This window comes from Schistocerca gregaria, chromosome 4 (genome assembly GCF_023897955.1).
Source record: "Schistocerca gregaria isolate iqSchGreg1 chromosome 4, iqSchGreg1.2, whole genome shotgun sequence".
In the NCBI taxonomy this organism is placed as follows: Eukaryota; Metazoa; Arthropoda; class Insecta; order Orthoptera; family Acrididae; genus Schistocerca; species Schistocerca gregaria.
Window position 1 is genome coordinate 13,832,094 of NC_064923.1, and position 13,697 is coordinate 13,845,790.

The 13,697-nt window shown below is 46.2% G+C and overlaps 9 non-coding genes across 9 annotated transcripts; all 9 read left to right on the forward strand.

The window, feature by feature from the left end:
• Positions 1 to 761: 761 nt before the first annotated feature.
• On the forward strand, positions 762 to 833 carry Trnat-agu (transfer RNA threonine (anticodon AGU)). The gene has a single exon. It is a non-coding gene; the product is annotated as a tRNA-Thr (tRNA).
• Positions 834 to 2,277: 1,444 nt separating this feature from the next.
• Trnat-agu (transfer RNA threonine (anticodon AGU)) lies at positions 2,278 to 2,349 on the forward strand. Its single transcript has one exon. It is a non-coding gene; the product is annotated as a tRNA-Thr (tRNA).
• Positions 2,350 to 3,749: 1,400 nt separating this feature from the next.
• Trnat-agu (transfer RNA threonine (anticodon AGU)) lies at positions 3,750 to 3,821 on the forward strand. Its single transcript has one exon. It is a non-coding gene; the product is annotated as a tRNA-Thr (tRNA).
• A 1,438-nt stretch (positions 3,822 to 5,259) lies between these two features.
• On the forward strand, positions 5,260 to 5,331 carry Trnat-agu (transfer RNA threonine (anticodon AGU)). The gene has a single exon. It is a non-coding gene; the product is annotated as a tRNA-Thr (tRNA).
• A 1,396-nt stretch (positions 5,332 to 6,727) lies between these two features.
• On the forward strand, positions 6,728 to 6,799 carry Trnat-agu (transfer RNA threonine (anticodon AGU)). Its single transcript has one exon. It is a non-coding gene; the product is annotated as a tRNA-Thr (tRNA).
• A 1,456-nt stretch (positions 6,800 to 8,255) lies between these two features.
• On the forward strand, positions 8,256 to 8,327 carry Trnat-agu (transfer RNA threonine (anticodon AGU)). The gene has a single exon. It is a non-coding gene; the product is annotated as a tRNA-Thr (tRNA).
• A 1,447-nt stretch (positions 8,328 to 9,774) lies between these two features.
• On the forward strand, positions 9,775 to 9,846 carry Trnat-agu (transfer RNA threonine (anticodon AGU)). The gene has a single exon. It is a non-coding gene; the product is annotated as a tRNA-Thr (tRNA).
• Positions 9,847 to 11,302: 1,456 nt separating this feature from the next.
• Trnat-agu (transfer RNA threonine (anticodon AGU)) lies at positions 11,303 to 11,374 on the forward strand. The gene has a single exon. It is a non-coding gene; the product is annotated as a tRNA-Thr (tRNA).
• Positions 11,375 to 12,819: 1,445 nt separating this feature from the next.
• Positions 12,820 to 12,891, forward strand: Trnat-agu (transfer RNA threonine (anticodon AGU)). Its single transcript has one exon. It is a non-coding gene; the product is annotated as a tRNA-Thr (tRNA).
• The last annotated feature ends 806 nt before the right edge of the window (positions 12,892 to 13,697 follow it).

The window sequence follows — 13,697 nt, forward strand, 5'->3', positions numbered from 1 at the left end:
TGCTCTTGAGCTTGAAACACGCACAAGACCGGTGTTAACTAGCGAATTGGTTTGCATATTGCCGTCGACGCGTGTTTTTGACTGGCACTTGCACATCTAAAATAACGTCGGGAAGTAACTCGTTCGGCTTATGAGTCACATCAAGTATGTGTGTTAATTTTGACGAAACTAGCTCTGCAGGTTGTCATGCAATTCTGTTACCTCTCAGAAATGATTATGAAATAAAAGTGAACTACGTGACGAGTGTGACGTTAGGAAAACATTAGGCAACATGGGGAGGTTCTGTATGGGACCAATCAACCCAAACGAGTACTGTGTGACGTGCTAACCGGCATATACTCACCGAGGCAGCGCGGCTAGCTCAGTCGGTAGAACATAAGGCTCTTAATCCCAGGGTCGTGGGTTCGAGCCCCACGTGGGGAGGAACGGAATTTTGTTCCTCTGCAGATGTAACTTACCGTTTTTCTGATTAACGTGATGTAATGGAAATAGCAACTTTAAACTTTGCCTACGTCTCCGTCAGTCGCTACGAAACTGTATTTGAAGGTGAAGGTGATTTTGTAGACATGTGTGAAAGACATGTTCTGAAATGCAAGTGGTGTTATTTGGAGAGCACTTCCTTTACGTGTCAGATGTGTAGGCAAGCAGTAATGGGTCGCCATAGCTGCAAATATTAGACGGTAATATGAAGTGTTGTCAGCTGAAGTCTGATGATCCAGACGACCGTAAGGATGAAGTACGCAAAAGTACCGCTAGGCCGCGCCTCTTTAGCTCAGTGGCAGAGCACTGGTCTAGTAAACCAGGAGTCGTGAGTTCGATCCTCACAGGAGGCAGACGAATTTTGGATATCAGTTGCGCGTCGTGGCCTTATAGCAAACAGTATCTGGGATGACTAACAATTAGCGAGAGGCGTTTTATTAAGAATTACTCTCAGATGTGATTAAGGCGAATGGCGCAGATAAAGCATTTGCCAAAGCGGTACAGCATAAGGTGGGATGGGACAGTCTGAAATATATTTTATAGATGAATTTCTCACATATCTCAGAGCCTTCCGCGGTTGTCGTCGTCGTCGTCGTCGTCGCTGCCGCCGCCACTTCTGCAGAAGTAGCAAATGGACATCGTAGCAAATGCGGCGAGGGACGCCCTGCCTTACATTTCCGAATGCACAAAGTGTGTGGTTTAGTTTCCCAGTCTATATTTGGTAGGTCTCGTAGCAGGTTGAATGTATCAAATGGGTGGGAAAGAGCAAGGGGCAGCGTCTGTGTAGAACGAAAACACAACTCCTCAGAGGTGTGAGCGTTTCGAGATGAGTCGTATATAAGTTCCACTTGTTTGTCAGTGACCGTGTGGCCTAATGGATAAGGCGTCGGACTTCGTATCCGAAGATTGCGTGTTTGATTCCTCTCTCGGTCGTGTTTTTCCAGATATGAAAAAGAAACATACCGTTTTAGTGCAGCACTTGAGCAGTACGAAACCGTGTGAACGTTGCTGTTGACCATTTTCTGCTTGGAGATGCTCTTGAGCTTGAAACACGCACAACAAGACCGGTGTTAACTAGCGAATTGGTTTGCATATTGCCGTCGCCGCGTGTTTTTGACTGGCACTTGCACATCTAAAATAACGTCGGAAAGTAACTCGTTCGGCTTATGAGTCACATCAAGTATGTGTGTTAATTTTGACGAAACTAGCTCTGCAGGTTGTCATGCAATTCTGTTACCTCTCAGAAATGATTATGAAATAAAAGTGAACTACGTGACGAGTGTGACGTTAGGAAAACATTAGGCAACATGGGGAGGTTCTGTATCGGACCAATCAACCCAAACGAGTACTGTGTGACGTGCTAACCGGCATGTACTCACCGAGGCAGCGCGGCTAGCTCAGTCGGTAGAACATAAGGCTCCTAATCCCAGGGTCGTGGGTTCGAGCCCCACGTGGGGAGGAACGGAATTTTGTTCCTCTGCAGATGTAACTTACCGTTTTTCTGATTAACGTGATGTAATGGAAATAGCAACTTTAAACTTTGCCTACGTCTCCGTCAGTCGCTACGAAACTGTATTTGAAGGTGAAGGTGATTTTGTAGACATGTGTGAAAGACATGTTCTGAAATGCAAGTGGTGTTATTTGGAGAGCACTTCCTTTACGTGTCAGATGTGTAGGCAAGCAGTAATGGGTCGCCATAGCTGCAAATATTAGACGGTAATATGAAGTGTTGTCAGCTGAAGTCTGATGATCCAGACGACCGTAAGGATGAAGTACGCAAAAGTACCGCTAGGCCGCGCCTCTTTAGCTCAGTGGCAGAGCACTGGTCTAGTAAACCAGGGGTCGTGAGTTCGATCCTCACAGGAGGCAGACGAATTTTGGATATCAGTTGCGCGTCGTGGCCTTATAGCAAACAGTATCTGGGATGACTAACAATTAGCGAGATGCGTTTTATTAAGAATTACTCTCAGATGTGATTAAGGCGAATGGCGCAGATAAAGCATTTGCCAAAGCGGTACAGCATAAGGTGGGATGGGACAGTCTGAAATATATTTTATAGATGTATTTCGTCGCCGCCGCCGCCACTTCTGCAGAAGTAGCAAATGGATATCGTAGCAAATGCGGCGAGGGACGCCCTGCCTTACATTTCCGAATGCACAAAGTGTGTGGTTTAGTTTCCCAGTCTATATTTGGTAGGTCTCGTAGCAGGTTGAATGTATCAAATGGGTGGGAAAGAGCAAGGGGCAGCGTCTGTGTAGAACGAAAACACAACTCCTCAGTGGTGTGAGCGTTTTGAGATGAGTCGTATATAAGTTCCACTTGTTTGTCAGTGACCGTGTGGCCTAATGGATAAGGCGTCGGACTTCGTATCCGAAGATTGCGTGTTTGATTCCTCTCTCGGTCGTGTTTTTCCAGATATGAAAAAGAAACATACCGTTTTAGTGCAGCACTTGAGCAGTACGAAACCGTGTGAACGTTGCTGTTGACCATTTTCTGCTTGGAGATGCTCTTGAGCTTGAAACACGCACAACAAGACCGGTGTTAACTAGCGAATTGGTTTGCATATTGCCGTCGCCGCGTGTTTTTGACTGGCACTTGCACATCTAAAATAACGTCGGAAAGTAACTCGTTCGGCTTATGAGTCACATCAAGTATGTGTGTTAACTTTGACGAAACTAGCTCTGCAGGTTGTCATGCAATTCTGTTACCTCTCAGAAATGATTATGAAATAAAAGTGAACTACGTGACGAGTGTGACGTTAGGAAAACATTAGGCAACATGGGGAGGTTCTGTATGGGACCAATCAGCCCAAACGAGTACTGTGTTGACGTGCTAACCGGCATATACTCACCGATTCAGCGCGGCTAGCTCTGTCGGTAGAACATAAGGCTCTTAATCCCAGGGTCGTGGGTTCGAGCCCCACGTGGGGAGGAACGGAATTTTGTTCCTCTGCAGATGTAACTTACCGTTTTTCTGATTAACGTGATGTAATGGAAATAGCAACTTTAAACTTTGCCTACGTCTCCGTCAGTCGCTACGAAACTGTATTTGAAGGTGAAGGTGATTTTGTAGACATGTGTGAAAGACATGTTCTGAAATGCAAGTGGTGTTATTTCGAGAGCACTTCCTTTACGTGTCAGATGTGTAGGCAAGCAGTAATGGGTCGCCATAGCTGCAAATATTAGACGGTAATATGAAGTGTTGTCAGCTGAAGTCTGATGATCCAGACGACCGTAAGGATGAAGTACGCAAAAGTACCGCTAGGCCGCGCCTCTTTAGCTCAGTGGCGGAGCACTGGTCTAGTAAACCAGGGGTCGTGAGTTCGATCCTCACAGGAGGCAGACGAATTTTGGATATCAGTTGCGCGTCGTGGCCTTATAGCAAACAGTATCTGGGATGACTAACAATTAGCGAGAGGCGTTTTATTAAGAATTACTCTCAGATGTGATTAAGGCGAATGGCGCAGATAAAGCATTTGCCAAAGCGGTACAGCATAAGGTGGGATGGGACAGTCTGAAATATATTTTATAGATGTATTTCTCACATATCTCAGAGCCTTCCGCGGTTGTCGTCGTCGTCGTCGTCGCCGCCGCCACTTCTGCAGAAGTAGCAAATGGACATCGTAGCAAATGCGGCGAGGGACGCCCTGCCTTACATTTCCGAATGCACAAAGTGTGTGGTTTAGTTTCCCAGTCTATATTTGGTAGGTCTCGTAGCAGGTTGAATGTATCAAATGGGTGGGAAAGAGCAAGGGGCAGCGTCTGTGTAGAACGAAAACACAACTCCTCAGAGGTGTGAGCGTTTTGAGATGAGTCGTATATAAGTTCCACTTGTTTGTCAGTGACCGTGTGGCCTAATGGATAAGGCGTCGGACTTCGTATCCGAAGATTGCGTGTTTGATTCCTCTCTCGGTCGTGTTTTTCCAGATATGAAAAAGAAACATACCGTTTTAGTGCAGCACTTGAGCAGTACGAAACCGTGTGAACGTTGCTGTTGACCATTTTCTGCTTGGAGATGCTCTTGAGCTTGAAACACGCACAACAAGACCGGTGTTAACTAGCGAATTGGTTTGCATATTGCCGTCGCCGCGTGTTTTTGACTGGCACTTGCACATCTAAAATAACGTCGGAAAGTAACTCGTTCGGCTTATGAGTCACATCAAGTATGTGTGTTAATTTTGACGAAACTAGCTCTGCAGGTTGTCATGCAATTCTGTTACCTGTCAGAAATGATTATGAAATAAAAGTGAACTACGTGACGAGTGTGACGTTAGGAAAACATTAGGCAACATGGGGAGGTTCTGTATGGGACCAATCAACCCAAACGAGTACTGTGTGACGTGCTAACCGGCATATACTCACCGAAGCAGCGCGGCTAGCTCAGTCGGTAGAACATAAGGCTCTTAATCCCAGGGTCGTGGGTTCGAGCCCCACGTGGGGAGGAACGGAATTTTGTTCCTCTGCAGATGTAACTTACCGTTTTTCTGATTAACGTGATGTAATGGAAATAGCAACTTTAAACTTTGCCTACGTCTCCGTCAGTCGCTACGAAACTGTATTTGAAGGTGAAGGTGATTTTGTAGACATGTGTGAAAGACATGTTCTGAAATGCAAGTGGTGTTATTTGGAGAGCACTTCCTTTACGTGTCAGATGTGTAGGCAAGCAGTAATGGGTCGCCATAGCTGCAAATATTAGACGGTAATATGAAGTGTTGTCAGCTGAAGTCTGATGATCCAGACGACCGTAAGGATGAAGTACGCAAAAGTACCGCTAGGCCGCGCCTCTTTAGCTCAGTGGCAGAGCACTGGTCTAGTAAACCAGGGGTCGTGAGTTCGATCCTCACAGGAGGCAGACGAATTTTGGATATCAGTTGCGCGTCGTGGCCTTATAGCAAACAGTATCTGGGATGACTAACAATTAGCGAGAGGCGTTTTATTAAGAATTACTCTCAGATGTGATTAAGGCGAATGGCGCAGATAAAGCATTTGCCAAAGCGGTACAGCATAAGGTGGGATGGGACAGTCTGAAATAAATTTTATAGATGTATTTCGCCGCCGCCGCCGCCACTTCTGCAGAAGTAGCAAATGGATATCGTAGCAAATGCGGCGAGGGACGCCCTGCCTTACATTTCCGAATGCACAAAGTGTGTGGTTTAGTTTCCCAGTCTATATTTGGTAGGTCTCGTAGCAGGTTGAATGTATCAAATGGGTGGGAAAGAGCAAGGGGCAGCGTCTGTGTAGAACGAAAACACAACTCCTCAGTGGTGTGAGCGTTTTGAGATGAGTCGTATATAAGTTCCACTTGTTTGTCAGTGACCGTGTGGCCTAATGGATAAGGCGTCGGACTTCGTATCCGAAGATTGCGTGTTTGATTCCTCTCTCGGTCGTGTTTTTCCAGATATGAAAAAGAAACATACCGTTTTAGTGCAGCACTTGAGCAGTACGAAACCGTGTGAACGTTGCTGTTGACCATTTTCTGCTTGGAGATGCTCTTGAGCTTGAAACACGCACAAGACCGGTGTTAACTAGCGAATTGGTTTGCATATTGCCGTCGCCGCGTGTTTTTGACTGGCACTTGCACATCTAAAATAACGTCGGGAAGTAACTCGTTCGGCTTATGAGTCACATCAAGTATGTGTGTTAATTTTGACGAAACTAGCTCTGCAGGTTGTCATGCAATTCTGTTACCTCTCAGAAATGATTATGAAATAAAAGTGAACTACGTGACGAGTGTGACGTTAGGAAAACATTAGGCAACATGGGGAGGTTCTGTATGGGACCAATCAACCCAAACGAGTACTGTGTGACGTGCTAACCGGCATATACTCACCGAGGCAGCGCGGCTAGCTGAGTCGGTAGAACATAAGGCTCTTAATCCCAGGGTCGTGGGTTCGAGCCCCACGTGGGGAGGAACGGAATTTTGTTCCTCTGCAGATGTAACTTACCGTTTTTCTGATTAACGTGATGTAATGGAAATAGCAACTTTAAACTTTGCCTACGTCTCCGTCAGTCGCTACGAAACTGTATTTGAAGGTGAAGGTGATTTTGTAGACATGTGTGAAAGACATGTTCTGAAATGCAAGTGGTGTTATTTGGAGAGCACTTCCTTTACGTGTCAGATGTGTAGGCAAGCAGTAATGGGTCGCCATAGCTGCAAATATTAGACGGTAATATGAAGTGTTGTCAGCTGAAGTCTGATGATCCAGACGACCGTAAGGATGAAGTACGCATAAGTACCGCTAGGCCGCGCCTCTTTAGCTCAGTGGCAGAGCACTGGTCTAGTAAACCAGGGGTCGTGAGTTCGATCCTCACAGGAGGCAGACGAATTTTGGATATCAGTTGCGCGTCGTGGCCTTATAGCAAACAGTATCTGGGATGACTAACAATTAGCGAGAGGCGTTTTATTAAGAATTACTCTCAGATGTGATTAAGGCGAATGGCGCAGATAAAGCATTTGCCAAAGCGGTACAGCATAAGGTGGGATGGGACAGTCTGAAATACATTTTATAGATGTATTTCTCACATATCTCAGAGCCTTCCGCGGTTGTCGTCGTCGTCGTCGTCGTCGTCGTCGTCGTCGCTGCCGCCGCCACTTCTGCAGAAGTAGCAAATGGACATCGTAGCAAATGCGGCGAGGGACGCCCTGCCTTACATTTCCGAATGCACAAAGTGTGTGGTTTAGTTTCCCAGTCTATATTTGGTAGGTCTCGTAGCAGGTTGAATGTATCAAATGGGTGGGAAAGAGCAAGGGGCAGCGTCTGTGTAGAACGAAAACACAACTCTCAGTGGTGTGAGCGTTTTGAGATGAGTCGTATATAAGTTCCACTTGTTTGTCAGTGACCGTGTGGCCTAATGGATAAGGCGTCGGACTTCGTATCCGAAGATTGCGTGTTTGATTCCTCTCTCGGTCGTGTTTTTCCAGATATGAAAAAGAAACATACCGTTTTAGTGCAGCACTTGAGCAGTACGAAACCGTGTGAACGTTGCTGTTGACCATTTTCTGCTTGGAGATGCTCTTGAGCTTGAAACACGCACAACAAGACCGGTGTTAACTAGCGAATTGGTTTGCATATTGCCGTCGCCGCGTGTTTTTGACTGGCACTTGCACATCTAAAATAACGTCGGAAAGTAACTCGTTCGGCTTATGAGTCACATCAAGTATGTGTGTTAACTTTGACGAAACTAGCTCTGCAGGTTGTCATGCAATTCTGTTACCTCTCAGAAATGATTATGAAATAAAAGTGAACTACGTGACGAGTGTGACGTTAGGAAAACATTAGGCAACATGGGGAGGTTCTGTATGGGACCAATCAACCCAAACGAGTACTGTGTTGACGTGCTAACCGGCATATACTCACCGATTCAGCGCGGCTAGCTGAGTCGGTAGAACATAAGGCTCTTAATCCCAGGGTCGTGGGTTCGAGCCCCACGTGGGGAGGAACGGAATTTTGTTCCTCTGCAGATGTAACTTACCGTTTTTCTGATTAACGTGATGTAATGGAAATAGCAACTTTAAACTTTGCCTACGTCTCCGTCAGTCGCTACGAAACTGTATTTGAAGGTGAAGGTGATTTTGTAGACATGTGTGAAAGACATGTTCTGAAATGCAAGTGGTGTTATTTGGAGAGCACTTCCTTTACGTGTCAGATGTGTAGGCAAGCAGTAATGGGTCGCCATAGCTGCAAATATTAGACGGTAATATGAAGTGTTGTCAGCTGAAGTCTGATGATCCAGACGACCGTAAGGATGAAGTACGCAAAAGTACCGCTAGGCCGCGCCTCTTTAGCTCAGTGGCAGAGCACTGGTCTAGTAAACCAGGGGTCGTGAGTTCGATCCTCACAGGAGGCAGACGAATTTTGGATATCAGTTGCGCGTCGTGGCCTTATAGCAAACAGTATCTGGGATGACTAACAATTAGCGAGAGGCGTTTTATTAAGAATTACTCTCAGATGTGATTAAGGCGAATGGCGCAGATAAAGCATTTGCCAAAGCGGTACAGCATAAGGTGGGATGGGACAGTCTGAAATACATTTTATAGATGTATTTCTCACATATCTCAGAGCCTTCCGCGGTTGTCGTCGTCGTCGTCGTCGTCGTCGCTGCCGCCGCCACTTCTGCAGAAGTAGCAAATGGACATCGTAGCAAATGCGGCGAGGGACGCCCTGCCTTACATTTCCGAATGCACAAAGTGTGTGGTTTAGTTTCCCAGTCTATATTTGGTAGGTCTCGTAGCAGGTTGAATGTATCAAATGGGTGGGAAAGAGCAAGGGGCAGCGTCTGTGTAGAACGAAAACACAACTCTCAGTGGTGTGAGCGTTTTGAGATGAGTCGTATATAAGTTCCACTTGTTTGTCAGTGACCGTGTGGCCTAATGGATAAGGCGTCGGACTTCGTATCCGAAGATTGCGTGTTTGATTCCTCTCTCGGTCGTGTTTTTCCAGATCTGAAAAAGAAACATACCGTTTTAGTGCAGCACTTGAGCAGTACGAAACCGTGTGAACGTTGCTGTTGACCATTTTCTGCTTGGAGATGCTCTTGAGCTTGAAACACGCACAACAAGACCGGTGTTAACTAGCGAATTGGTTTGCATATTGCCGTCGCCGCGTGTTTTTGACTGGCACTTGCACATCTAAAATAACGTCGGAAAGTAACTCGTTCGGCTTATGAGTCACATCAAGTATGTGTGTTAACTTTGACGAAACTAGCTCTGCAGGTTGTCATGCAATTCTGTTACCTCTCAGAAATGATTATGAAATAAAAGTGAACTACGTGACGAGTGTGACGTTAGGAAAACATTAGGCAACATGGGGAGGTTCTGTATGGGACCAATCAACCCAAACGAGTACTGTGTTGACGTGCTAACCGGCATATACTCACCGATTCAGCGCGGCTAGCTCAGTCGGTAGAACATAAGGCTCTTAATCCCAGGGTCGTGGGTTCGAGCCCCACGTGGGGAGGAACGGAATTTTGTTCCTCTGCAGATGTAACTTACCGTTTTTCTGATTAACGTGATGTAATGGAAATAGCAACTTTAAACTTTGCCTACGTCTCCGTCAGTCGCTACGAAACTGTATTTGAAGGTGAAGGTGATTTTGTAGACATGTGTGAAAGACATGTTCTGAAATGCAAGTGGTGTTATTTGGAGAGCACTTCCTTTACGTGTCAGATGTGTAGGCAAGCAGTAATGGGTCGCCATAGCTGCAAATATTAGACGGTAATATGAAGTGTTGTCAGCTGAAGTCTGATGATCCAGACGACCGTAAGGATGAAGTACGCAAAAGTACCGCTAGGCCGCGCCTCTTTAGCTCAGTGGCAGAGCACTGGTCTAGTAAACCAGGGGTCGTGAGTTCGATCCTCACAGGAGGCAGACGAATTTTGGATATCAGTTGCGCGTCGTGGCCTTATAGCAAACAGTATCTGGGATGACTAACAATTAGCGAGAGGCGTTTCATTAAGAATTACTCTCAGATGTGATTAAGGCGAATGGCGCAGATAAAGCATTTGCCAAAGCGGTACAGCATAAGGTGGGATGGGACAGTCTGAAATATATTTTATAGATGTATTTCTCACATATCTCAGAGCCTTCCGCGGTTGTCGTCGTCGTCGTCGTCGTCGTCGTCGTCGTCGTCGTCGCCGTCGTCGCTTCTGCAGAAGTAGCAAATGGACATCGTAGCAAATGCGGCGATGGACGCCCTGCCTTACATTTCCGAATGCACAAAGTGTGTGGTTTAGTTTCCCAGTCTATATTTGGTAGGTCTCGTAGCAGGTTGAATGTATCAAATGGGTGGGAAAGAGCAAGGGGCAGCGTCTGTGTAGAACGAAAACACAACTCCTCAGTGGTGTGAGCGTTTTGAGATGAGTCGTATATAAGTTCCACTTGTTTGTCAGTGACCGTGTGGCCTAATGGATAAGGCGTCGGACTTCGTATCCGAAGATTGCGTGTTTGATTCCTCTCTCGGTCGTGTTTTTCCAGATATGAAAAAGAAACATACCGTTTTAGTGCAGCACTTGAGCAGTACGAAACCGTGTGAACGTTGCTGTTGACCATTTTCTGCTTGGAGATGCTCTTGAGCTTGAAACACGCACAAGACCGGTGTTAACTAGCGAATTGGTTTGCATATTGCCGTCGCCGCGTGTTTTTGACTGGCACTTGCACATCTAAAATAACGTCGGGAAGTAACTCGTTCGGCTTATGAGTCACATCAAGTATGTGTGTTAATTTTGACGAAACTAGCTCTGCAGGTTGTCATGCAATTCTGTTACCTCTCAGAAATGATTATGAAATAAAAGTGAACTACGTGACGAGTGTGACGTTAGGAAAACATTAGGCAACATGGGGAGGTTCTGTATGGGACCAATCAACCCAAACGAGTACTGTGTGACGTGCTAACCGGCATATACTCACCGAGGCAGCGCGGCTAGCTCAGTCGGTAGAACATAAGGCTCTTAATCCCAGGGTCGTGGGTTCGAGCCCCACGTGGGGAGGAACGGAATTTTGTTCCTCTGCAGATGTAACTTACCGTTTTTCTGATTAACGTGATGTAATGGAAATAGCAACTTTAAACTTTGCCTACGTCTCCGTCAGTCGCTACGAAACTGTATTTGAAGGTGAAGGTGATTTTGTAGACATGTGTGAAAGACATGTTCTGAAATGCAAGTGGTGTTATTTGGAGAGCACTTCCTTTACGTGTCAGATGTGTAGGCAAGCAGTAATGGGTCGCCATAGCTGCAAATATTAGACGGTAATATGAAGTGTTGTCAGCTGAAGTCTGATGATCCAGACGACCGTAAGGATGAAGTACGCATAAGTACCGCTAGGCCGCGCCTCTTTAGCTCAGTGGCAGAGCACTGGTCTAGTAAACCAGGGGTCGTGAGTTCGATCCTCACAGGAGGCAGACGAATTTTGGATATCAGTTGCGCGTCGTGGCCTTATAGCAAACAGTATCTGGGATGACTAACAATTAGCGAGAGGCGTTTTATTAAGAATTACTCTCAGATGTGATTAAGGCGAATGGCGCAGATAAAGCATTTGCCAAAGCGGTCCAGCATAAGGTGGGATGGGACAGTCTGAAATATATTTTATAGATGTATTTCTCACATATCTCAGAGCCTTCCGCGGTTGTCGTCGTCGTCGTCGTCGTCGCTGCCGCCGCCACTTCTGCAGAAGTAGCAAATGGACATCGTAGCAAATGCGGCGAGGGACGCCCTGCCTTACATTTCCGAATGCACAAAGTGTGTGGTTTAGTTTCCCAGTCTATATTTGGTAGGTCTCGTAGCAGGTTGAATGTATCAAATGGGTGGGAAAGAGCAAGGGGCAGCGTCTGTGTAGAACGAAAACACAACTCCTCAGTGGTGTGAGCGTTTTGAGATGAGTCGTATATAAGTTCCACTTGTTTGTCAGTGACCGTGTGGCCTAATGGATAAGGCGTCGGACTTCGTATCCGAAGATTGCGTGTTTGATTCCTCTCTCGGTCGTGTTTTTCCAGATCTGAAAAAGAAACATACCGTTTTAGTGCAGCACTTGAGCAGTACGAAACCGTGTGAACGTTGCTGTTGACCATTTTCTGCTTGGAGATGCTCTTGAGCTTGAAACACGCACAACAAGACCGGTGTTAACTAGCGAATTGGTTTGCATATTGCCGTCGCCGCGTGTTTTTGACTGGCACTTGCACATCTAAAATAACGTCGGAAAGTAACTCGTTCGGCTTATGAGTCACATCAAGTATGTGTGTTAACTTTGACGAAACTAGCTCTGCAGGTTGTCATGCAATTCTGTTACCTCTCAGAAATGATTATGAAATAAAAGTGAACTACGTGACGAGTGTGACGTTAGGAAAACATTAGGCAACATGGGGAGGTTCTGTATGGGACCAATCAACCCAAACGAGTACTGTGTTGACGTGCTAACCGGCATATACTCACCGATTCAGCGCGGCTAGCTCAGTCGGTAGAACATAAGGCTCTTAATCCCAGGGTCGTGGGTTCGAGCCCCATGTGGGGAGGAATGGAATTTTGTTCCTCTGCAGATGTAACTTACCGTTTTTCTGATTAACGTGATGTAATGGAAATAGCAACTTTAAACTTTGCCTACGTCTCCGTCAGTCGCTACGAAACTGTATTTGAAGGTGAAGGTGATTTTGTAGACATGTGTGAAAGACATGTTCTGAAATGCAAGTGGTGTTATTTGGAGAGCACTTCCTTTACGTGTCAGATGTGTAGGCAAGCAGTAATGGGTCGCCATAGCTGCAAATATTAGACGGTAATATGAAGTGTTGTCAGCTGAAGTCTGATGATCCAGACGACCGTAAGGATGAATTACGCATAAGTACCGCTAGGCCGCGCCTCTTTAGCTCAGTGGCAGAGCACTGGTCTAGTAAACCAGGGGTCGTGAGTTCGATCCTCACAGGAGGCAGACGAATTTTGGATATCAGTTGCGCGTCGTGGCCTTATAGCAAACAGTATCTGGGATGACTAACAATTAGCGAGAGGCGTTTTATTAAGAATTACTCTCAGATGTGATTAAGGCGAATGGCGCAGATAAAGCATTTGCCAAAGCGGTCCAGCATAAGGTGGGATGGGACAGTCTGAAATATATTTTATAGATGTATTTCTCACATATCTCAGAGCCTTCCGCGGTTGTCGTCGTCGTCGTCGTCGTCGTCGTCGTCGTCGTCGTCGTCGCCGCCGCCACTTCTGCAGAAGTAGCAAATGGACATCGTAGCAAATGCGGCGATGGACGCCCTGCCTTACATTTCCGAATGCACAAAGTGTGTGGTTTAGTTTCCCAGTCTATATTTGGTAGGTCTCGTAGCAGGTTGAATGTATCAAATGGGTGGGAAAGAGCAAGGGGCAGCGTCTGTGTAGAACGAAAACACAACTCCTCAGTGGTGTGAGCGTTTTGAGATGAGTCGTATATAAGTTCCACTTGTTTGTCAGTGACCGTGTGGCCTAATGGATAAGGCGTCGGACTTCGTATCCGAAGATTGCGTGTTTGATTCCTCTCTCGGTCGTGTTTTTCCAGATATGAAAAAGAAACATACCGTTTTAGTGCAGCACTTGAGCAGTACGAAACCGTGTGAACGTTGCTGTTGACCATTTTCTGCTTGGAGATGCTCTTGAGCTTGAAACACGCACAAGACCGGTGTTAACTAGCGAATTGGTTTGCATATTGCCGTCGCCGCGTGTTTTTGACTGGCACTTGCACATCTAAAATAACGT